The sequence below is a fragment of the Lycorma delicatula genome, chromosome 1 (assembly GCF_047948215.1).
Source record: "Lycorma delicatula isolate Av1 chromosome 1, ASM4794821v1, whole genome shotgun sequence".
Lineage (NCBI taxonomy): Eukaryota > Metazoa > Arthropoda > Insecta > Hemiptera > Fulgoridae > Lycorma > Lycorma delicatula.
In genome coordinates, this window is record NC_134455.1 from 69429211 (window position 1) to 69455377 (window position 26167).

General features: G+C 29.4%; 1 protein-coding gene across 1 annotated transcript in view; it reads left to right on the forward strand.

Annotated features, from left to right (window-relative positions):
- Positions 1-1483: 1483 nt before the first annotated feature.
- Positions 1484-26167, forward strand: part of LOC142319204 (uncharacterized) — a 303925-nt gene continuing 279241 nt past the window's right edge. Inside the window, exon 1 of the mRNA XM_075356219.1 lies at positions 1484-1724. The gene's annotated coding sequence lies outside the window, so the exon portion shown is untranslated. The remainder of the gene's footprint in view (positions 1725-26167) is intronic.

The window sequence follows — 26167 nt, forward strand, 5'->3', positions numbered from 1 at the left end:
TTGGTGGTTGGGTTTCAATTAACCATACATCTCAGGATTGGTCGACCTGAGAATGTTCAAGACTACACTTCATTTACACTCATACATATAATCCTCATTCATCCTCTGAAGTATTTTCTGAACGGTAGTTACCGGAGGCTAAACAGGAAAAAAAGAATATTATAACGTAAGCAATTACTAATACGTAACGTAAAAAGACCATTGTGGGGGAAAAACAGGAAAGACCGTAATACTCTATCAATTGAAGATTCTGGAAAACCGGAAAAAATATTAAAAATCATTAATTTTTTTATAATTTATTTTTCGTAATCCTAAAGTTAAAAAAAATTACGTACGATAAAGCTTTCTAACAATTATTTCATCATTAGTAACTCGTCTAATTCTGAAAAAATTCCAAACCGGATTTAAAATTTTTTAAAAAAATCATACATATTCTGTTAAAAACATACAGTTCTGGATTATCCGAAGTGATGACTTAAGGGGGGTTTGTTGATTCGAAGATTAAGCTATATAAAGAATACCTTCTAATCAAGTTCAGTAATATAATATACTTATTAAAAAGTTACTAATTGATTTTTTACCAGAGAAGAATGTAGTAATTTTTTGTTGTTTTATTTAAAATTACTTATGGTTTAGCTAATGATAAATTATCTTACTAATATAGTTTGTATGTACGAAAAAAACATTAAACTATTCTATAATTTAAAGAGATTAATTTTTTATATTATGATATATTTTTTATTAAAAATATAGTAATCGATGTATCCATAGAAATTAGAAAATAGTTAATTGAAATTATATGTATTATTAATGCCTTACTAGTTTTGTAATGAATATTTTAAATAATATATTAAGGTAAATTAATTTATATTTTAATACATAAGGGTCAATATTTTAAAAAGTTTTTTTTAAAAAACGTTTGTTAATATTAATGTAAGAATTCATTAATATGCAGCAAATGCATTTGAATTTTATACTTTTCATCTTTTAAAAGTATTTATTTAAACAGAGAAATGCTAAATAAAAATAACCGACTTAGTTTAAATAAAACTAACCGACTTTTTTTACTCCAACCATAAATGTAATCTCATTTGTTGTCATGTTACAATAATTTGGTTTATCGTATTTATTATAACTTTATGATGTTCCACGGGGATTAAAAGAAAAGTAATATGGAGGGTTAAAAGAACCCTTACGGTTGGTGGGAACAGTAGATAATAAAGATGACTACCCCTATTATATATATATATAAAAGCAATGAAACTATAAAAGCAGTAGTTTTGCAGTTCTATCCATTGTGTATGAGCTGTCTCCCACTGCAGTGACGTAAAGTGTTGTGATTGGCTCAGGCGTGGCCTGCGCTTCGGAGGGGTTCGATAACAGTTCCCGGCATGCACTACGGCGGCTAGGTACGGTAGTGGGAGAAACAGCCTGGCATCGACGTGTAGCGCGAAACGAAGGGACAGATTGGAGTCAAGTGTACTGCTGTGCGGACGGTCGATCCGTGTTTGTTGTTATAACAGCTGCTTGGTTTTTCAAGTAGCTTTATTGTGTTTTATTTTGTGTTGTTACTAACCGAACCTATCTGGATACGCGAGTGTTGTGTTGTGTAATATAAATATAATTTTTATCGGAATCATTGGATATTGTTACCTTTCTGACGGTATGCTTCACTCGTTTCTGTCGTGCTATCGTTTCTGACCGAATATCCTTCCGAGTGAAAGGTCAGTCAGTTTTAGTTAGTATTTATATTGATAGTTTTTACTGCACGTTTGCTTACTAAATTTGTTTTTTATTATTTGTAAAAATCAAATTTGATTTTTAAGTAGAGTGTACGTTCGTGAAAACGTAAGTATGTTTGTTGACGTACAAGAGAGAGATTGAGAGCGTGAATTAAAAAGAGAGGGTACGTGACAGCGCGCTGTTCTCTTCTCCTTGCTTCCTCCAAACATTCTTCCCCCTCCACTACTGTATTGATAAATCCTTACGCAGCGAATGGATAGAGGAAGGAGAATACGTAAAGAGTATCTAGCAACGACTTGACACAATGTATACACTTTCTCAAAAACATTTCTCCTCATGGTTTTTAAAAACTTTTAACGATATTTTTGTAATTCTGTACGAATAAATTTATCATCGATTCCAGTTAAATGTATTAATTTCAATATACCAGTAATAATACGTAATATGAAATACATCATAATTGTACACTTTATGTCGGTGTTTGTAGAATTTTTGTATTCAATTTATCAGTATGTGCTGAGTAATGGTATTAATTATGTGTTAGCTTACACAAATACACTTGTACGCACATGTTAACTGTATATTAGATCAATTATTTTTCAATTTAGTAACGGAAACTGACAATTCGTTACTGTTACGTATTTGTAACTTTATCATAAAGTAAACTTTGTACATAAAGTTTATTTTCATAATTCATTAAAATTAGTCTATTGCAGTAATTTGCCTATTAATTTTTTATTTTGTTTTAAATAAATAACTTATGTGATTTTAAACTGTTAAAACTTATATATTATTACGTAGAATTTCTCATTTTACTTATTAAAAACAATCATTCAAGTTTGATTTATCTTTTGTGATAGGTTATTTAAATTTTCTTAAGCAGAATAATTTATTGATAGTTATAATAATAAAATGATTTTTAAATTTATGTATAACTAATTCTTTTCATAATATTTATTATTATATATTATAAATGTTTTTAAATATTAATCTATTAGGTAAAGATAAAAGATAATTTATGTATAAGATTTTAAAAATGAACTTTTTTTTGTTACTTTTTATTGGAAATAAAAATTAAAATAATACTTAGTATTATAAGTTTAATATATTTAAATACTTCTGTTATAATTTACATGTTTTCTTTTTCTTTTCTTTTTTATTGTAGCTGTTTATTTTTACTAGTTAAAATTATCAGCTTCTTTTTAATGTTTTTCTAAACAATTATTAGAATTTAACTTTTTTTAAATTGTTAATATTATATGAAATCTGGTTTTTAAATAATTCAAAGGTTGCAATATTCAGGTTTATAGTGATTTTTTTGTTGTATAATACATACCTTTGTATGAACGTAGCATAATGCAGAATATTAGGGGTTGAGATTTTGGTTGTAGTATTGGAATGAAATAGAATGGGGTATGGGGGCAGAATTATAGAAGGGTGGATGACGACCGGTAGGGTATGAGAAAATCGAGGGTTAGAGTAAATGGATATAGAAGAGGGGCTGTCGGGTCGAGTTGAATGTGTAGTGGAATGGGGATTTGAGGGGAATTGTAAACATAGGGAAGCGCAACAAAGAGAGATAAGCCAATTTATAAAGCAGGTCCTTGTTTAGAGCGAGGGAGTAAATTCCCTGCTCGCGTCGATGCGGTACTGATGACGTATTCTAGACGTAGCGACAACATATGCTGTTGATATTCGCTACAACACGCGTTGCAGCGTATACTGTAACAATCATCACTGTGGCATTCCAAAGCACTGTTGTGGTCTTTCTTTTTACCACGTTATTATTAATATAAACATATTTTAATTAATTAGTCGATATTTTACGGGCCCTTTTCATTAACACAACCCGATACGGTAATAAAAAAATGGGAATAACCTTTATTTATACGAATAAATCATTTAATTTTATAAAAGTTAATTACTGGGTTTAGTGAAATTCTGAATTACATCTATAAATAATTATACATCTTAATTTTGATCACAAGTTGTTAATGGAACGTAGCCTAATCTATTGTAATATTTCGATCGACTGAATCTATTCATTTAGATCACTTGACGTGATAGATTCCATTAATGGTTAACATTTGTGAAAATCCCCAAACAATTTTAAACTCAACTGTAATTTCAGTCAAAACAGAAGTATAATGAATATTGATCGTGGATTTTATTCTTCCCCAATAAACAGAAATTAATTAAAATTAAATTGATATCCGTAAATACTGCGAATAAATAATATAAATGGCTTAATATACTTAACGCTTAATCGAACAAGGGACGCAACTGCCTACAAAATTACGTCAAAATAAAATTGTACTAGTTATCCCTAAGTCGTTTTATCATTAGTGTAGTTTAATTATTGTTTTTTTTTTTTTTTACTGATATTGTTTGAGAAAATATATTTCATTATATGCTAGTTTTTCTTTTTCACATGAAAATTTGCGTATATTTCATCTTAATATGTCATATTAAAAATCTGTAAAACCATAATACTGATTGTAAGTATAAATGAAAATTAATTTATTTACTATTATGTATCACATTTAGCTGAAAAACGTGCCTTCCGTACTCCGTATATTGCTTTTTTAAAAAAATTGTTTAGATGTGTTTCTTGTTTGGTTTATTCATTGTTGTTTGTTACCTTAAACAGGAAAATCTCAATTTATCAAAATTATTTCAGTTTCTCTGACGTAACATTGCCTTAATTTTTGTTATGACGATTATTTTCGGACTTAATTACTTCCTTGTACGAAGTAAAGGAATATTATGATCGCGAAAAATTTCGGTTTTCAGATTTCAATGGAAATATCTATTTTGACCATCCCTGAATCCATTTTGATTACTTTTAGCATGACGTCTGTACGTACGTATGTATTATCCATGTATTATCCATAATGTATGTATTATGTATGTATTATCCATGTATTATACGTATGTATGTATTATTTCATCATCCGTAGGATGATGAAATTTTGGATTTAGGAGTGTTATAACATCTAGTTGTGCACCTCCCCTTTTGATTGCAATTGACAGGACCAAAAGTGTTCAAAGAGCCAAAATCCAAAAACATTTGGATTTTGGACTTTTTCTTAACTGCAGTAATAAGCCCTTATTCAGAGCTTTTCAAAGATATATCATAAGTGGTATTTTCATTGGTTCCAGAGTTATAGCCAAATAAAAGTTAGTTTAATGAGATATTTGGATCTTACAAGGGGAAGGCACATGTGGAACACCACAAAAAAATGTGATGAAATGTGGTTTCCACCACAATGCAATTGTGTAACTGTCTACTTTATAAAGAATTGGAGTATCTTATCTCACTTTCAAATGAAATAATTTTAAATGAAGTGCAGCAAAAAATGTTTATATGTAATTAAATAAGCGTACAAGAAGTCATGTGGTGTCCACATCATATTTTTTTCTTGTTTTGACAAAATACTCGATAAATTAACACGATGGTTTTTTTTTGTTTTCTTTTATCAATGTGCATTTCTATCAAGATCGGGTTCAACCGTTGATTTCCTGTCTTGGATGGCTCTTTATTTTTTCAAGGACAAGAGAGTTTTATTGTTGCTGATCAATAAATCATCGTTGATCAGTTAACTGCTGCATTGGGGGTGTAAGTACCCTGATGCCCCTAGGAATTCTTGATGACATGGAAGCCCAGTGGTTGGAAGATGTCATTAAAAGGACGTCATTGTTTGTTACTGCACTTTTTTCGGAAGGTGGATTCTATTTATTATCGATATCGGGACCTATAAACCCAATCAATCCTTGGTCTGCAACCCGTTGGAACCTATCAATCTTTGATCTTATATAAGAAATATTACCTTTAGATCGATTCAGAAATTCATTTCTTCATTCGGTCGTTTCAAAGCAAAAAGATACTAAACTGTAAAATTTCCTAACCATAATGTCTAGGTTTTAAGCACTTGTCTATATATACCCTATTGTTCACTGTTTATTCTATAGTTTTTAATTTCAAATAAATTGTTAAAAAGTCCTGTTTCATTGCCAAATAGGAAGCAAGTTACTTTCAATTTGTACCTGTATTTTTAGTGATTTCTTATTAAATTATATATCTATACATAATATATATATATTTTTAATTTTTTTTTTTAAATAAAACATTCCTGTTCAGTGATAGACGACTTTTTCATCAATCTATCTATATTCGTTTACTAATAACAGGAATTATTGTTAATTCATTTAAGTGAAAACAGATAGAAAATTGTTAGACTGCACAATTATTAGTGATCCACTTGTCAGCCATGTGACAACTAACATTTGAAACTAACAACTGAAACATTTCAGTTTATTAACCAGTTTAAATTAATAAAATGCCATTTCATTAACAATAAAAGACTTAAAATATCATTTAATAAAACACAATTCGATAAAACGGAGCTATTAATGATTAAAAAATCAAAATGCCATTTTGGAATTTTCCAAGATAAAATTAGTAAACTTATTTATTTTGTTAAAGATGTTATTGGGTACATGTACATCAATTTTCGTTGAAATATCTCAATTTGTTCTTAAGGTATACATTTTTATTTGAAAAAATTCAAAATGGCAAGGAAAATAAAGTGAGATAAATAATTTGTCCACATGAACATTCTTATTTATTTTGATGTCCTGAATCAGTTGCTTAAATTTTGACAACGCACTCGGGACATTCTGCATAGTCACCTATAGTTTTTTTTAAGTTTTTTAGGAACATTTTATGTTAATAGGTTTCATTAAATTTATAATACTTCTGTGTTAGTTTGTATTATTTTTTATTAAAAATTTTTGAAATTATTTTAGAAATTGATTGTTCAGTGTAAGTATTAAGCTTAGTGTATATATATATATAGCGTGAAAAAGTGATCTTTTTCAACGATTTAGTACAGTTTTATTTAACTTTTAAAAACGAACGAAGTTAAAAGTTTCATGAAATTTGGAAAGTTTAAAAAGTGATTACTGTTAGTTAATTCATTTCATTTGTTTAATAATATTTATTGAAATATATTTTATTGTACTTCAATGGCTATTGAGTGCACGTTTAATCGTTGAAATTTAATTAACCTTTTTTAATATCTGTGGAATATTATAACAAGTTATAAGATTGTTGATATTATTAAATCAAAATTTACATCGGATTGTTGTACTTTATTTTAAATCTTTTATATACTGTAATATCTTTTTATTTCATTTTTTAGAATTATATATAAAACTTTATAAAATACTTACATTTAACTGAAATGACTTAAATGTTACTAGTCCCAGTTACAGACAATACATTTTTATTTCGAAATACCGTTGGTACGTTTTTTTTTATAAAAAACACATTTACAATAGAAAAAAAATTGCTGTTTGTTGATTCGCTTTACATCTAATTGAAGTTACTCGATACATTTATATTATGTATTTGTGTATTCTGTTCGCTAAATATGTGTTATGTAAACTGAACCGCGTACTGTGATTACGGTGAGGTGTGAAGGACTAACAGGCTATAGACGCCTGGTCCAAGTTCTATTATGAATGAATGCGCGGGAAGTATTGAGTGTGAGCCACGTGTACTCTCGTGACCTGCCAGAACAATATACCCGCCACCACTCGCACACTGCTACTTATTTTATTACGTACAATAGTTCATTGTGTCCTTGTCAATGTCGCATTTTTATTTGCAAAATCTGATGCGGTACCCGCGTATCAATATAAAACATTTTTATGTTTATAATCCCATCTGATTTTATTCATTAAATTTTACGATGTAATATTAGCTTTTTTAAAATATTGATTAATCTAATTTATCTATATTATTTTATAGAAAAATTTTGATTCTACAGTAGCCTTATTAATTATTTTTATCCCGTTCATTGTACAGTTTTCAAAGGATTCTTTAATATATGTCGATGACATGTACTTTTCATATATTGTATTCAGAATATTGTATTAGCTATGTTCTAATCGAATTACGAAGGAACAAATACCTGACAATTTATATTTAATGTCTGCTGTATGATTCTATTCTTGTAATTTGTTTTCTGATTTTTAAATGGCTTGAAAAATATTTAATGATTATATAACATAGTTGAAATTTGATATTTCAGTTTTTTTGTCACGCTTTCATAACCTTGAGTAAGTCTGTGTAAAATCAGGTATTTTAAAAAATAAATTAAAGATCAAAGAGAATAAAAAATTAGAGTTTAAAAAAATGTTTAAAGATTAATGACTTCTTTAAAATTATAAAATAAATTAAGATCTTTAAATTATAATTGAGATTTTCATTTTCTTTTTAAAATTAAAGACTTGTGCTTCATTGATTAAAACTTTTGACATTTATCTCCTGTAATTTAGTTTATGCGAAACTAATTTTCCTAATTTTTATGAAATTTTGTATTAGGTTCTTTATTATTAGGCGGAAATTGATGCACGTGTATTTTTTAGGTAAAATATTCCGTTTAAAAAATTATAGTTGAATTTTTTCTTTGACATTTGATGGATAGATTGCGCTGGAGGGAAACTTTTCATCGCCAAGCTACCAACATGTGTGTTCTCCCTCCGTTTATGATGCGATCTGATCCTGACGTCACATTCAATTTCCGATATGTCTATTCGTTAAAGCATTAGATTTTTCATATTATACCTCATCTTTAAACCTAATAGTAGTGTCTTGAGTTCATTTTCCAATTACTATATAACATTAAGACTTTCTTGGTACACTGTTAACTACTTTAGTTTCGATAAACTGTTGTTTATTGATTTTCCTTTGAGCATCTTACGTAATAAAAAAGGTACTTTTTCGGTACTTTTTTCTTCCAAATCAGTGGGTATTTGGCGTTTTTTATAGAAAAATTATAAATATAATTTAAGCAAACTTAACTTACGCTCGCTAGCCAACGGTAGCAAGCGTAAGTTAAGTTTGGTTAGATTATATTTATAATTATAAATGCTTATACTGTATCTCTCTCAGCTACATTTGGAAGACCCATGTTTGAATAAAATCGACGAGTAGAAATACAAAAAAATAGGTTAGCGAGCGATGCAAGCGTAGGTTAAGTTTTGTTAGATTATATTTATCATTTCTCTTACAGCCAAATACCCAGTGATTTGGAAAAGAAATTGAAAAAAGTGGATGTCGGATTCCGAAATAGAATCAACAAAAAAATCGGAGATACTTCCTCGTCAATCATTTTTGGTGTCTTTGGAAATTGAGCTTCAACAAGATTATTTTTGGGCATTGGCTGTACCTTCCACAATTATTTACAGTCAACAATCCCGTTTTTTAGTTAATTTAATACTCAGTTTATTTAGTCGACTTGTTCACATAACTAATTTTTTTTTTATAAATCGTTTAAATATTAATATAATATTGCAAATCATAAAAATTAAGACTAGAAGAAAGATTAATTATCGCTTAATATCTCTATATTAATATGAAGTAGGTTTCGTATGACAGTTTTCTGTTTGTTTCTCCCTTTTAATAACCCGGATTATTCTTCTAATAATTTCCCTCTATCTTAATGTTATACACCCACCAGCTTTCGTTTGTTACGTCCTCTCCTTTTTTATATTTAAGCTTTCTAGAGCATTCATTAGAATAACGTTACCGTTTTAATATTTGGTTCTTAATGTTATTTTATTAAGTATCAAAGACTTTATTAATTGTATTTGATACTACGTACAAATCACTTCCAAAATTCGTGTGGCCTCTCAAAAATTATAAATATCCCATGCCATAAAGCATTCTGATAGCAATAGTAAAGTTGTACGCGTATTAGTATTGATAGATGGATCTTATAAGTATCGCGCCTAGCTAATAAAGAAGTACTTTTAAGTCATTAAAAACTACCCATCTGTTCGTTTTGTAGTTAGTTTGATGCAGTGGTATTATAATAATTATCTATTATGTATTAATTTAAATTAATATGAATAAAATTACTACTGGGTACTATAGAATGTGATGAATAAGTAATATTTTTATTTTTCAATACCGTAATGGTTTCATTCCGGAGGTAAGTAATAATGATTTCCTGTTGATTTCTTCACAGAGCTGAATACATGTACAATTTTACGATAAAATGGAAGTTCACTGATAAACACTTGATATTCAATTCCACAGTTGTAAGATATTACAGTGAAGGTTTTTTTAATAAAGAAAAATAAACTGATTCATGCCAGAGATTATTAATATACGTCATAACTATAAGACGACTGGAGAAGATAAAGTATAAAACCGCAAATTAACGAATCCCTTATTTATTTTCTAATAACGGATTCTATACACTGCTTTTACTCAGTAGGGGAACTTCCTTCTTTTATTAATAGCATACATTATAATTTTTTCTCTGTTCTACTTTCTTTGGCAACATCGGATATCTTATTCCTACCCTATTCACCCTCGTGACTATAGATTTAGATGTATCAGTCTCCCTCAACGACTGAACCGATTTAGATGTATGACACCGCGTTGGAATCCTTATGTTACCGGAGTGTCATAGGCTATATATATATATTTTTTTTTTAAATAAATTTAAAAAAATAATTATACTATATACAAAATTGTCACCCGCACGCTGTTTAATTTTTGTATATTAGAAATTATCCTATATTGAAGGCAAGGTTTTTACTTCCTTGTACGAAGTAAAGGAAGTATTGTGATCGCGAAAAATTTTGGATTTCAGATTCCAACGGAAATATCCATTTTGACCATCCCTGAATCCATTTTGAGTAGTTTCGGTGTGACTTCTGTATGTACGTATGTTCGTATGCATCTCGCATAACTAAAAAACGATTAACCGTAGAATGTTGAAATTTTGGATTTAGGACTATTGTAATATCTAGTTGTGCACCTTCTTTTTTGATTGCAATCGACTTGACCAAAAATGTCCAAAAAGCCCAAAAACCAAATTTTTTTTGGATTTTAAAAATTTTCTTAATTGCAGTAATAAGCCCTTTTTCAGAGTTTTTCAAAGATGTATCATAAGTGGTAGAATAATAGCAGATTCATAAGTCCAGAATTGGACTACATGGTAGTGTATCATAAGTCCAGAATTATTGCCAAATAAATTTTAATTAATGAAATATTTGGATTACAAGGGGAAGGCATATCGGTTCGAATCAGACTGCATTTCCTTTTTTTAAACTTTGTTTTAATTTAAATTTATTGATTGTCGTTGCAAAGTAGATTGTCATTTCTGTAGCTCAATGATATGATCCAATTTGAAGCTCGTTTAAAACTGAGTGGTCTATAAATCATCATAATTATGTTTTCTGATAAAAATCCTTGTGTGTGTGTGTGTGTTGAAAGAGAACTTTGTGTTTGACATCCATCGACCATATGTTTGACAGTAAACCTTTTTTGAGTGGTTAGATGTAACCCGTGGTATAATTGATTAGCCATCACGTACATATAGTTTGATACCTTGCGACCTTTCGATAAAAAATCATCAAAGATTTTCTTCAGATTCATATGGCCAAAATTGCCACTTTCATCTCAAAATTCAATCGATTTTATAAATTGGGATAAAAAAACGTGTAATTTAGATGTTAAATACTCCCATGAATCCATTTGGGCAGAAAGATGGCACTTGAAAATTTTCTCTGATATTAAAAATGCATTATGGTAACTGTTTGTTTAAATTTTTTTAGTTTTTCTTTTTGAAGTAAGTAAAATTCTTTTAAATGTAAAATAGGGCCGGCCTCCGTGGTGGGACTGGTAGCGTCTCGGCCTTTCACCCGGAGGCGTTGGGTTCGAATGCCGGTCAGGCATGGCATTTTTCAGAAGCGCTACAAAACACTCATCTCATCATCTGCGGAAAGAATTTTTTGACTGCGGACCCGGAGGTTAAACAAAACAAAAAAAAAGTTGTAAACGAGAAAGGGTTGTTTAAATTTTTTACTTATTCTATTTATTCCAGTCTTCCTCTTGCGATTGACACATCCTAGATGCTTATATTGCTAAACAAAGTTGCTTTATTTTACAGTAATGATGTTTACAAGACAAATAATCGCTTATAAAGGCAGGGTTTCACTTATAAGACTGAGTATAGCCTACATTTTGGTAGACTTGTACAAAAGCTTAGTGAGATAACAGGAAAGCACATTTTTATTTATTTGCTGCTTACTATTCTTATGAATAGTTGTGTATAATTTTCTGGAATAACTTTTGATCCATGTAGGATAACCTACAACAGTTATGGTAATTGTGCCTAACAAAAAAAAAGAAAAAGAAGTGAGTTGACTAAAACGTATTATGGATAACTGATAGTGAGATGGGGTGAACGGTATTAAATGAACAATCTTTCACACATGATACGTAAAACAAGATAAACAACCCTCCACAATGGTTTATTAGATCATTCAGTAAAAAAAATTATATATATTGTGAATCTTTCATCGTCGTAACGGTATTTTTTGTAGATTTTATTATTTAATCAAATATTTTATGATATTTCCTGGTACGAACATATTGCTACTTACTTTTTATTTATGTTCTCTGCAGGTCTTGCTGTATTATATAAAACACATGAGGTTTGTTAAAAAAATGTTACTAAAAAAATACCGTTACATAATATAATAGTGTCTTGATTTATATTAATATCACAATAAAAATAAATACGTACTCTATTGCTAAAAAAAAAAACCGATTAAACTAAATTATGTTTTTTTAAATGAAATGCATTTTATTCTTAACAAAGATACCTCATTTTTTGAAATCGCTTGATAAAATGTGAGATATGACTAAATTTGTTAAATTGGATAGCCTAAATTATGTAGTCTGACGATTTTGTGCCTGTTTTCATTTCCTTTAATAAATGAATTAATGATTGCTATTATTAGTAGAGTAAAAGATTGTACAGTAAAAGGATAGTTTTCGTCCCAAAATACCTGGTTTCTAAAGCACTTGTTTACGTATCCTACTCTTGTTCACTGTTTATTCTGTAATTAGGATGATTTCATAAAAAAAATCTACCTATTGTAACGAGTACCATGATTCGACTTCCGGCTAATTTCGACATATCTTCACGTTTCACATCCTCCAGACCCCAAAACCATTGTCAGTTCAAAAGTATATATATATATTTAACTTTCTTCTGGACATGATAACTGCCGTAATTTTTGGCCAATCACTTTGAAATTGATACATAACAACCCAAAATCTCGGTGGAGTTCGTTAATGGGAAAAATCGGACCATGGGGGTGGAAACGGCCGGGCTTTTTCGAAAAGCAAATATCGCTATAACTTTTTAAGTAAAATATTGAATTCTTTTAAAATTCCTACTATTCTTTGGATAAGGCCTAAAATTTATGTAAGTAAAATTTTTTGATATCACCAACTATTGGCCCAGGTGCTGGAAAAAATGGGTTTCGAACACAAAAAAAAATCATACCTCCCTTAATAGGCACAGTATCGAATCAGTTTAAAGTGATGGTTAGCCCTCTAAACATTACTTAAAACTTTTGTCTGAAACAATTTTTGATAAGACCAATCCTTACTGCAAGGGATGATCAAAATATTGCTGGAATTGTAAGAAGGGGCTTGTCCTATGCTAAACATGTGAAACTTTTTTTCACATGCAACCACTGTCGTATTGAGTAAATTTGAAGTATTTCTTAACTTAAACGTGGAAATCTTTTTTATCCCCTATTTAGCACTGGTGAAATCTACTTCCGCCTACCGGCGTGCCGAAAGGGATTTTTTAATTTCAAATAAATTAAAATTCATTGCCAAATTGTGTTTCATTACCAAAAAGGAATTCAATTCCTTTTGATCTATACTATTTTTTTTAATAATTAAAAAAAAATTCTCAGATGGTCCCATAGAAATTTTCTCTCAGGTAATACCAGTGAAAACTTTTTTTAACAAAAATCAGGACTGATACAAGGGACGTGACTGAGAACATAACGAAATCACTAACACGAACGCAACATTTGTTTATTCTTCACTCTACAAGTTAGCTGAATTCTATTATTAATGTATGTTTATTAAAATCACATTATGTATTCGTATATTTCTTGTTAAATTAAATATGCAGTAAATATTTTCTAATTAACGGGATCTCGGTTTACGTTCAAATTTTAACTCCAAGGAAGTTATTAAATTCTTTATCTATATTTATTGCACCTCAGCATTTAAAATATTATTGCCAAGTACTAATTATTAAATCATATTCATTACTTCTAAAACCTACAATAATGGTAAACCATTACGTTCAAATTTACGTATCATAGGCTATTAAAAAATAAATTACATTACTAGTAAAATAAGAGTAGTTGGTAGAACGATCAACATATAACTTATACATTTGGTGGTCTCGCGTTTGATTGCTGCGAGGTGATCGATTTTTTTTTACCTATAATTTCACTCGTCTGACGTTCCTTTTTGATAAAATGCACAGTTAATAGTATATACTGATGAAAATAAAATAAAAAGGGTAAAGGAGATTTAAAGGGAGTCAATAATTTTGGTTGAAAAACCCTAATATTTTTATATTTTCAAAGAAGGTTGTATATTGAATTCTTGGTCATTGACGTGTTATACTCGGTCAACCTTTATTGATATTTCCTTGCTGTATTATGATTGAATCTAGTCTCCCGTTCATTTGATGAATATTCTTTTCCCAATTTTTAAGCTTGGTAATAATTAGTAAAGAATTAAGTTATTAAATATATCTTAATGAATAAGAAATAAACATTTTAAATTAAAAAAAGATAGGAATTTTTCTGTTTTTCCCCCACAATAAAAAATGACCACCAATGGTGTAAAACGGCCACTTTTTAAAATAAAATCCCGAACAATGGTAAAATTTTATATTTAGAAAAATATATATTCGTTCGCTAGTCAAGGTTAGCGATCGTAGATTAAGTTTGATTCGATTATTTTTATAATTTCTCTGCAAATGGTAAAAATTAAAAAATATGTTAAAAAATGAAAATTACGTAAGCGTACTTTAAAAAAATGTTTAAATGTGGACATCTCATGCCCGTTATTGTAATGCCGTGGGTTATGAATTCCTTTCAGTTGCAAAAATTCAACGCCTTTCTTCTTTGAATCAATTTCCCTAACTAAACGAAACGACGTCTTCACAGCGCAATAACTAGAAACAGACTGATTTCAGGCAGCGACACCAATGTCTAGTAATATTGCATTAAGTAATCGGACATGTTTAAACATGACCAATACGTAACGTAAAAAATAAAAACATTGTGGGAGAAAACAGAAAAGGCCCCCAAAAAAGTAAAAAAACTACTGATTACAAATTTTAAATAATCAAACGAGAGGAGTTTAAAAATTTAATTTCATATGATTTCGGGATCGTGCAGCGGTAAATTTCGAATGCCCTGTTTCGAAGGTAGAAATCGATCGATGACCGAGTTTTAATGATTAATAAAATATTGTAATATCAGTTCCTTGGTTTTACACCACCTAGTATAAGATATTATAATATCTTGTTCTAGTAATTTATTATGTAAACCGATAATTTATTAGAGAGATCTCAACACAAAGTTCCTGTGTAAATATAAATCGTACACCACATAATGAAGAGTGTCAGTTTCATCATTCAATTTACACATATCATGAAGCAGTACGTAAGAATATTGAATACACTGCGGATTTCGGGCCGTCTGTGAAAAATGTTATTCAGAATAATGTTTTATAAACAAAGTCATAATCAGCTTGGTAATATTAAAAGTGTTCATTAATCATTACATCATGAACACTGGCGCCAAATAAACACAACGCAGATGAAATTTATGAAATTAATTGTTCAGATTGCTTATACTACGTTAATCAAATTGGGCTAGGTAAGAAATATATATATATATATATACATACAGTGAACATTTAAAATGTAGATATAAATATTAGCCAACCATCTCATACATAAATCATAAATTCAACCTTGATCTTTTTTACAGATACGATATATTTTACATTATAAAATAAATAAACATATAAAATCACATACGATGTAAAAAACTGAACATAAAATCACAAAACGTGTATTAACCTGAACATAAACAAAATTCAAATCACACACATCCATAGGCTTTTCGATCTTTTTTTTTAATATGTCTATTTAAAAAAAAAATTCCCTGCCAGCAGTAATATTAGATATATAATGAATAAACATAGTTCTATTTGATATGGCTTGTCTTTACAAAAATATCAATTTATAAAATTTTATATACGAGGTGTGTAAATGAAATAATGAGACTGGTTCAGAAACACTTTTCATTTACAATACACATGGACTCACACCTTCGAAATAGTTCCCTTGGGAAGCCACGCAACGCTTCAAACGGTTTTCCTATTCTTCCTAGCAGTGGTACTCAGAAACCGGAATATCCTTCAGATGGTCGGTTACATTTATTTTTATGTTTTTTTGCGGTTCCAAAATGATGTCCTTTAAAGTCGGGAACAGGAAAAAGTCGCAGGGACTCAAGTCAGGTTAATAAGAAGGTTGAGGAACTACAGGAATGTTTGCTTTGCCAAAAACTCATTAATTGTGAGTGCAGTGTGTCAAGGTTCATTGTTATGATGCAGCATCCAGTTATCTTTGATGGCTAGTCTCACGGGGGCAACTCTTTTCCCAATATTTCAAGAATTTCTCGGTAAACATACTGTAAGAGCAAAAACTCCTTATGGACAATGCCATTACCATCGATGTAATAAATTAGCGTAATTTTGATTTTTGATTTTCTCATTTTTGCTTTTTTGGGACGTGGTGAGTTTGAAGTGTGCCACTCCTTGTTCTGGCGTTTTGTTTCTGGGTCGTACTCAACTATTCACCAGTAATATTTTTTTTTGAAAATCAGGATCAGTTTCAATTCGCTCTAAAAGATAGCGGCACACTTCCACTCTGTTGTTTTTCTTTTTAACAGTGAGTTTTTTTAGACCAATTTTTCACAAAGTTTTTTCATTCCAATTCGTTTGTCAAAATTTGATGGCTGTGGTAAGGTTCAAATTCAGTTGTTCTGCAATCATTCTGACAGATTAATCGCCGGTCGTACCGTATCAAGTCTCTGATTCGCTTAACATTGTTGTTAGTTTTTGATATTAACGGTCTTCCAGAGCGTGGATCGTCCACAACTAATTCCCGGCCGTCTGAAAATGCTTTAAATCAACTAAAAACTTGGGGTCGTGACAGAGCGTCATCTCCATACGCCCTTTTCAATTTTTAAAAAGTTTCAGTAGCATTCTCACCGAGTTTAACACATATCTTTATTGCACAACGTGATCATAATTAGTATCACTCATTTTTGTAACGCAAAGCAAAATTTCGTTTCACGAAAAACTTGCTTACGTTTCTCACGTGGCAACAATAAACTAACTATTACCTAATATAAATAAGCTGTTCATATAACCATACTGTTACTAGTAACTTTACTGTGTTTTCACTTTGGCTGCCAAAAAAAACTAGTCTCATTACTTTATTTATAGACCTCGTATATATAAAAGTGAATGTTTGTTTGTTTGTCCCGTATGCGTTCCCATACCATTCATCCGATTGCGATGAAACTCTGGTAAGTTGTTTTGCGCACGCCCGCGAAGTTACTGAATTAGTTTGGACCCGCTACGTGGCGATGGGGTCGCGATATTTCGAAAAATTGAATTTACGGTCCGATTTGTTTCATATTCTCAATATATATTAGTTAACTATAATATTAACTAATGTTATAACAGAAATATTTTTGCGAAAAATGAAAGTAAGGAAACAGGGAAAAAGGGAAAGGTTAAATTTTGTGAAGTTCCGTAATGTTCATTTTTTAAATTTTTTATCAATTTTTCATTTGTATTCATTTAATCTATATATATCAAATCTAGCAATGGGTCAGCTAGTTATAAATAAAAATTGAGCTCTTATTTATAGAAATCTAAAGTTTATTTAATTTTTTTGGCATTTTATACCTTCATCATTAGATATTTATTTTTATAAATAAATATTATTTAAACAAAGTTTTTTATAAAATACTAAAATTTCAAAAATAAAGGTGTAAATTTGTTTTTTTTTATATCTTCTGATGATGTGTAAAAGCCAAAAACATTTTGGGTTTTTGTTGTTAAAAGGTAGATTTTTATTTTATTAATATAATCTATAAATGATTCTAACTTTGCTATTTTAGTTGCAATTTAAAATCACTTTTTAAAAAATAATATTTTACTTTTTTAAACATTTTCTATCTTTAAATTATTAAATAAAAATTAAGTTGTTTGACGATATACCGGATATTTTACTTACATTTTTAAAAAATTAACTGCACATCTCACTACACTAACCACCTTACTAAAAATGTCGAGTGATGACATAACTATCCGTTATTTTGACTGAGTAATGTAGTTTAGTTATCCATTAACTGGAAAAAATCATTGTTCTCAGTTCTTTTATCCTATTTGCTACGTTTTTCAATTGCACCCTCATTCTCTTCCTCTCTTGTATTTCCAGTGATTAATAAACGAGACCTAGTTGTAAAATAGTTTATAGAATACGTTTTCTGCTATTATATACAAGAACAATGAAATTTATATGCATGAAATCTATTGTGATGTATTAAAAATAAAATTAAAAAAACCACCCGTACACGTATATAGAAACCTAACTGTATATATTCGAATGCATGTTCATTGTAACAGCTGTGCATGATATTACCTTAACTAATTGTATAAGTGTGAAGCCTGGAATCTGGTTGTGACACCATGAAAGGTATGTAGGCAGTTCATTTTGTAATATGTATTATTTTTCTCATTTCTCAATTATTGTAATTTTCTCAGAACTGATTCATTGAATAAATTGTTGATTAAAAGGTATTCTGTCATTTAAATAAGAGTGAGAAAGCCGACTTCCGTTGATGAGTAGGTAGCATCTTGGCATTTCGTGAGGAGGTCCTGGGTTAGAATCTCGGTCAAGCGTGTATCTTTTTATACACTACCAATTTCACCGGGATTATGACAATAACTGTTGATTTTGTGTGTAGCTCTTTCATTAAAAATAAAATTATATTAGTCAATTTTAACTTTTTACCTATTACGTGAAGCTTTGTAAACTCTTTTCATAATTGCATTACCTTTGAGATACCTATTTAGTATCTATGTTTTTTTATATAATAATTATTCAGTAAAGTATTTTAAAACTGGTATTTATTCAGCTGAAATAAAAAAAAAATTATATTGCACTGAAAACTTTTTGTTGAGAATAAAAAATAACATTAAAAAAAGTGCTGAATTTTCACGTTATTACAAGAAATAATAAATTTTGAATGAGGATTAAAGTCTTTACAGAAGCATTTCTGGGTATTTGCATAATAGTTAAAATATTATACGTGTATAGTCATAATACTTTTACATATGCAGTTGATATATTAAGATAATCTGTTTAATGCCGATTCTTCGTTTTTGTATTATTTTTATTTTCTGGGACGGATTGACAAATTAGTTATAAAAATGAACTTTATTTAATCACTGTTTACTGACGTAATTGTTGCTAGAAAAATGGCCGATAACGGAATAACATTGGTTAAAATTGTCTACGTTGGTAAAAGCCAGTGAAAAAAGTCTTTTCTGTTTTTCCCTCACAATGGTTTTTTTTTTACGTTACGTATGACGTATTAGTATTTCATCTCTAAAGGTCAAGTAATGCAATATAAAAGCTCTACAGGCACAAATTATCGGTTACTTTTTCGGAATCCGACAGCAATTTTTTCTTCCAAATCGGTGGGTATTTGGAGGTATTTGCAGAGAAATTATAAATTTAATCTCTTTCTTTTTCCTGTTTAGCCTCCGGTAATTACCGTTCAGATAATACTTCAGAGGATGAATGAGGATGATATGTATGAGTGTAAGTGAAGTGTAGTCTTGTACATTCTCAGTTCGACCATTCCTGAGATGTGTGGTTAATTGAAATCCAACCACCAAAGAACACCGGTATCCACGATCTAGTATTCAAATCCGTGTAAAAATATCTGGCTTTACTAGGACTTGAACGCTGGAACTCTCGACTTCCAAATCAGCTGATTTGGGAAGACGCGTTCACCACTAGACCAACCCGGTGGGTTATATATATATATTTATGGTGGGTTATATATAAATTTTTATAGATAAAATGTGTTTTTGCATGATTAATTAAAAAATAAAAAAAATTTACAGGACTGGTAAAAATATTTTTTGCTTCATTACAGGTAACGTAATGGCATGTATTTTTAGAAGTATTAGTGTATAATTTTTTTTTAGTAATTTAGAAAGTATCATTCTAATGTTTATGTGTAAATGAGTATGTGTTTATATAGAGGAACATTGTTGCACCATATCTGTGTTCACCCATCTCCTGTACAAAACCACTCATTAAGTTAAGGGTGAGAGACACCGAGTGAAATAGAAGATTTTATAATCATTCTATCTCGTTTGCTCTTACTGTCTATCTCTCCACTTCCCTTGAGCATTCTTCCCTCTGTTGGAATTCTATTGTCTGCCGGCTTGTAATATCGTCCGTCTATCCTGTACACCCTATCTTTATTATATAAAAAAAAAAACTACTTCATAGATAGAAGACGTAAGGAGGGGTATATATAATTCAACTCGATGCGTTTGCGCGTAAAGAAAATTGCGTGCAGCAGTTTCACAGTGTTGCCACATTATATGTATGACTTCGCCTGGTCCACTGTGCTAGGTTGTTCCGGTCTGCTGCGTGGTGTGCGTCCTTGCAACTATGCGCGCGGTTTGTCTACATTACGGAACGTCACTAATGGATAATACTAATGATGATATCTTTGATGAAAGAGAGGGGGATAATGCTTTTGTGGCGGGAGATAACGCTATTGGAACGTTGCCGACTTGATAAGATACATTTATATTAACTATTCAATTCTGCCGACTAGGAAACTTGTTATATTGTAGGAAATGATCGATAACAGGATAAAATTGTTTATTTGTTATCAGCAGAAGCTTTAGTAAATATAACTGCTCGTAGAGATAATTACGAAAATCATTAAGCACCACAGTTTATTTTTTAGCTTCGCAATAATTCAGAGTACTAAAATAATATTTAGTTGCAGTCGAAAATTTTATTATTAACTTGTTTTATTATTATATGCGACTGCACAATAACATATATAGAATTACCCATTTATTTGACGTAGTTTTAAGAAATATCTTCAACAGTTATTTTTTGTGACAAAACTATTAATCTTCCAGCATTTTCTAATGACAGTTTTTAACTACTGAATTAATTATTTATCATATCGTCATATTCCATTCTAATAACCGTAAGAAGAAAAAAAAACAATCGCAAAAAAATAGACAGTACCCCCTGTATGAAGAAATTAAAAAAAATAATGTTAATTTTACTGAATGTTCGCTTAACATTTCTTTTTATAGACTTTTAATTTAATGGCATTAAAGCTTTACAGCTAAGCTTCAGAAAGGGAAGTATGATAATCAGTCAAAAAATGGGATATCGTTTTTTTTGTATTTCTCGACGTTTCATGACCCACCCGAAACACAAAAAATTGGGGGCAATGTTCGTGGTGATGGCGTGTTTGAAGCTTAATAATTTTTGACTGGTAAATCGATTTTGATGAAATTTGTCACAGAGACTATTGTGTATGGGGCAATCTGTTGCTAAAGGCTTGGGGTCAATATCTCCAGGAGCAGAGGTAGATATAGTTTCTTTAGTGTCATTTTTTTCAAAATTCAAACGTGGGGTTATGTTTGAATTTTTTTTACATTAACGTCCTTATCTTACCATATTAAAAACATTTTGCTTCCAAATTCTCACCTTCCCAAAAAATCTAAAAAAAGCTATCGTTTTATTTATTGCACATTTTTTAACCGATTTATTATTTTAATGTCTTCCTAAGCATAATATTAGTGCAAATGACCTAATAATATTTTTTTTCAGAAAGAATGAATCCCACACATTCACGCAAACATACACTCACGAAGTAAATTAGAAAGGTTTAACTAGTATTAACGTTACTCACGATAAAATTCAATGACTTCCATGATTTTTTTTTTTTAATTATCAAGAAGAGATTTTCTCTAGTGTTTTTGTTGCAAAATTTTATAAGTAACGTAAGTAAAGATTTTTTTAAATGAAAAATTATATTGACCTTGTATTTGGTATAATATTCGTAGTATTTGCGTGAAAATTCATGAAAGGAAATTGGAAAAACTAGGATAAAAATAAATTCCTGCATCCTCCCGACAGCAGAGGGTGGAGATTTATAAACTGTGTTCTTAGATCTCTCTTTATATCATTTCTCTGCATTCTTTATCTTTTTTTTCTAGATGTGGCTTTTTAGGTTTATTTTTTCTTGTAAAGACTTTTTTATTCAGATTGTTTTGTTTTTTTATCATTTTTTCACGCTTGACAGATGTTTTTTTTTACGATGATTCTATGTATTACATTCTTGTTGTTTTACAAGAAGCTGTTCTAGTTTTTTTATTTTTTTTTAATTTAGGTAACGGTGAACTTAAATAGAAATTAAAAATATTTATTTTCTTTTATAGAAATTTTAAGTTCGACTTTTTTGAAATAGGCATCAAATTAATAAGAGTTACAAATCTGCTAATCGATTTTTTTTAATTTGGCAGCGACTTTAAAAAAATTGAAGCTTAAAAGATTGAAAAAGTTTTATTTTTTTGCAACATTATTTTTTTTTATTAATTTCATATATTTTTCGATATTGTGCTTTAAGAGTAAAATGCGAACGAACTTCCTGAACTAAATAGTTTTTTTTTTAATAATAACTTAGTGTCATAAATGTATTCATACGTATCATACGTCAATTTTACTCCAATTCAAATATTTAAAATATAAGATGATGCATAGTAATTTTATTTCTGTAAAAAATCTTATGTGGACACCACGTGACTTCCTTGAACGACTATTAAATTATATATATATACACAATTTTTATTGCACTTCATTTAAACATAATTCATTTTAAAGTGAAATACGATCCTCCAATTCTTTAATAAAGTGGACAGTTAAACAATTGCATTGTAGTGTACACCACATTGCATCACATTTATTGTGATGTCCGTATCAGCATTTTGTATTAGTTTATAAATTAGCATTGGTTCGAATCCGACTTCCTATATATGTATTTTTTTTTAACTTAAATATATTGATTTATTAATAATTATTAACCAGTGTAAAATTTTTTGAATTAAAATGAAAAGTACTTCAAATTTTATTTCACTAATAACCTCTGATTTTTTTTTCATATTTCTTTTTTACAATCAGAGGTTAATAATTATTAATAAATCAATATATTTAAATTTAAAAAAAAAGGTTAAAAAAATGTATATGAAATCGGATTCGAACCGATTTGCCTTTCCCTTGTAAGATCCAAATATTTCATTAATTAAAATTTTATCTGTTTATAAATCTGACAACAATGAAAATAAGTACCACTTATGATATATATCGTTGAAACCTATCAATGAGGGCTTATTACTGCGGTTAAGAAAAATTCCAAAATCCAATGTTTCAAAATTGAAACCCCTCTTTATTTAGAGGTCTGACAGTATAATAGACTCTGACTTCTAAATAAAGCGGGGATCTTACAGCAGTACTGAATTAAAAATTTTAAAATTCTACGGCTAATAGTTTTTTATTTATACGAGATATATACGTACGTACAGACGTTACGCCGAAACTAGTCAAAATGGGTCCAGGGATGGTCAAATTGGACATTTCCGTTAAAATCTGAAACCTAAAATTTTTCGCGATATCAATACTTCCTTTACTTCGTACAAGAAAGTAAAAAGTTATAATAAGAACTTTATAGAATATTGAATAATAATTTAATTTTTTTCTGTATTGTTTTATTGTATAATTTAATTTTATATGTTAATTTTTGATGATAAAATTCATTTAAATAGGTCGTATGGTTTTCTTTTATCACGTTCTACTTTTGTATTCTTGTTGACATTAGCATTAGTTTTGTAAATAATTAGTCTAAATTAAATACAGAGCTTATATTGTCTTTTATTTACATTCGTTTTCAAGATAAATTAAATAATTGATTATGATAATGAAGACGAGCCTTCTCCCATTTATATATTAATTTAATTTTATATCTCGTGTTCATTTAGTATCATCTTTTAATTTATTTTTAAATTTCATATATCCATGTTCTCCCAATTGCGCATCAAATACCTGGATTTAAAGGTTATATACGTGTTACAGGAATAGCACACAAATTGGAACATTTTATCACATACCAACTTCTCACCGTTTACCTGAATTAAGTAAATTAATACCTAAATTTATTTACGTAAATTAAATTTATTTAATGCTAAATTATAAGAATACAATTGATACATTAAAATTATACAATTTTACGAATTCTGATTTAAGTAATATCTATAAAATTGTCCTTTATTAAAAGACCCCAGACATTTCATATACTATAGTGTACCCATTTATGATATTTCTTATTTTGTTTTTTTAAGAAATCATTTTGTCGTCGTCTCATTACAGGATTCTTAATTTCAATCTGTTTACACTTTTAGTTTCCTGGCGATTATAGCTAGAATAGCTATATAAAAAAGTAAAGTATGATGATCGTGTGAAAAATAGGATATAGGGGTTTATTTGAAATCTTTATATTTTTGAGTCCTACTAATTCATTTAGACCAAAAAAACATATGTGTGTGTGTGTGTATGTTTATACGTATGTTCGTAATATATCGCACTGCTTTAAACATTATACAGGTATCCCACGAAGAAATGGAGAATCTTTCAGGACATATTCTACTTTAAAAAAATTATTGACATTTCTTTATAGCACTATATATGAAGTACAGACTTTCAAAACCCCGTTAAAACGAAGGGAGATAGGCAAAAGAACGAAAAACTTATTTCAATTTTTAGAGGTAGGGGTTGATTTTTGGATTATTTGTATATATTTTGTAGATAATAAATGTGCTTAAAATAATCTTTCTCAAAAATGTCTGTAAAGAAAATCGAAATTATTTTTACGCGATATCCCGCACCCACTTCACAAATTAAAAAAATAAAAAATATGATCAATCCCTCATATATAGAAATATGAAACAGATTTGAAGAAACCGGTTCGGTCAATTCTGAGATACAAAGTGTCCGACGAAGAAACGGAGAAACTTTTAGGACATGTTCTGTACCGGTGAAAATAATGAAAAAGATACATATAAACGTAGGTTTATTTTCGAGTTAACGGCTAGTGAATGATTTCTCAGAATTGAATTCTCTACAAGTTTTGTTACTGAATCTACCGCATTGATTAGTCATTTAACAAAGCTATTGTACTATAATCCTTAAAAAAACTTGTTTTTCGACCTGGAATTTTGTGTTTTACATCGGATATCTTAACAGCTACTAAGGTTACAGGTCTGGGACCTGTTTCATCCTGTTTCGCAGCTCAAATTACATAAGAAACCACCAACTTTACTCCTTAATTTAAGTCCCAAAAATTACAGTAGGGTTTCATTTTATTAGAAAATCTGAAATCCGGGGGACATCTTTTGCTAGCCGTAACTCGAAAACAATGCGTTTCCAGACTTATGTTTATGTGAAATTTTCTCATTGTATTCACTGTCCTGAAAGTTTCTTCGTGGGACAGTGGGACACTCTGTATCTCAGGGTCGACCGACCTATTTTTTAAAAACTTGACTCATATTTCTGTATATGGGAGATTGATGATATTAATTTTTTTTTAATTTGTCAAGTGGTTGGGGTATATCACGAAGAATCCAATTTCGATTTTCTTCAGAGACATTTTTGAGAACATTTTATTGAAGTTAATTTGTTTCCTACAATATAATGTATAAATAATCCACAAAATGTTCAAAATTCAACCCTACCTCTTAAAACTGAAATGTATGTTTACGTACTTTTGCTCTATATCCCTTCAGTTTAAAGATTTTTTGAAAATTTATACTTCATATATTCTACTTTTTCTGTTTAGCCTCCGGAATCACCGTATTCCGGAGGCTAAAATCGTAGACTCCGAACCTAAAATGCAGAAACGTTTTTTAAATTTTCTTTTTATTATTTTAGCTACTATTGAAGGGGGTGTTAGATTTAGAAAAAGCTTTACTTGAACACATCTGTTAAGCTTAACCTATATATGAATATTTTTAGAAACATTTTGCTTAAGATTTATTCCCATTCTTTAAAAAATATGTTTTATTTTTTTAAATTTGTTATATATCTGTTTGAAATACTAAAAGAATATTTACTGTATTATTCAAACATTCATAAAACCTTCCATTAAATCGTAAGTGAAATTATTCGCAGCAGCTGGTTATTTTTTTTTTTTTTCTAAATTAGCTATGTAACCAATCTGCATGTTGATGGAAGCATTGCATTTTCCGATGAATGGAAACAACGAAAACCTAGATATACTTACATTTTTTAGGTAATAACGGGTTAATGACCAGTGGTTG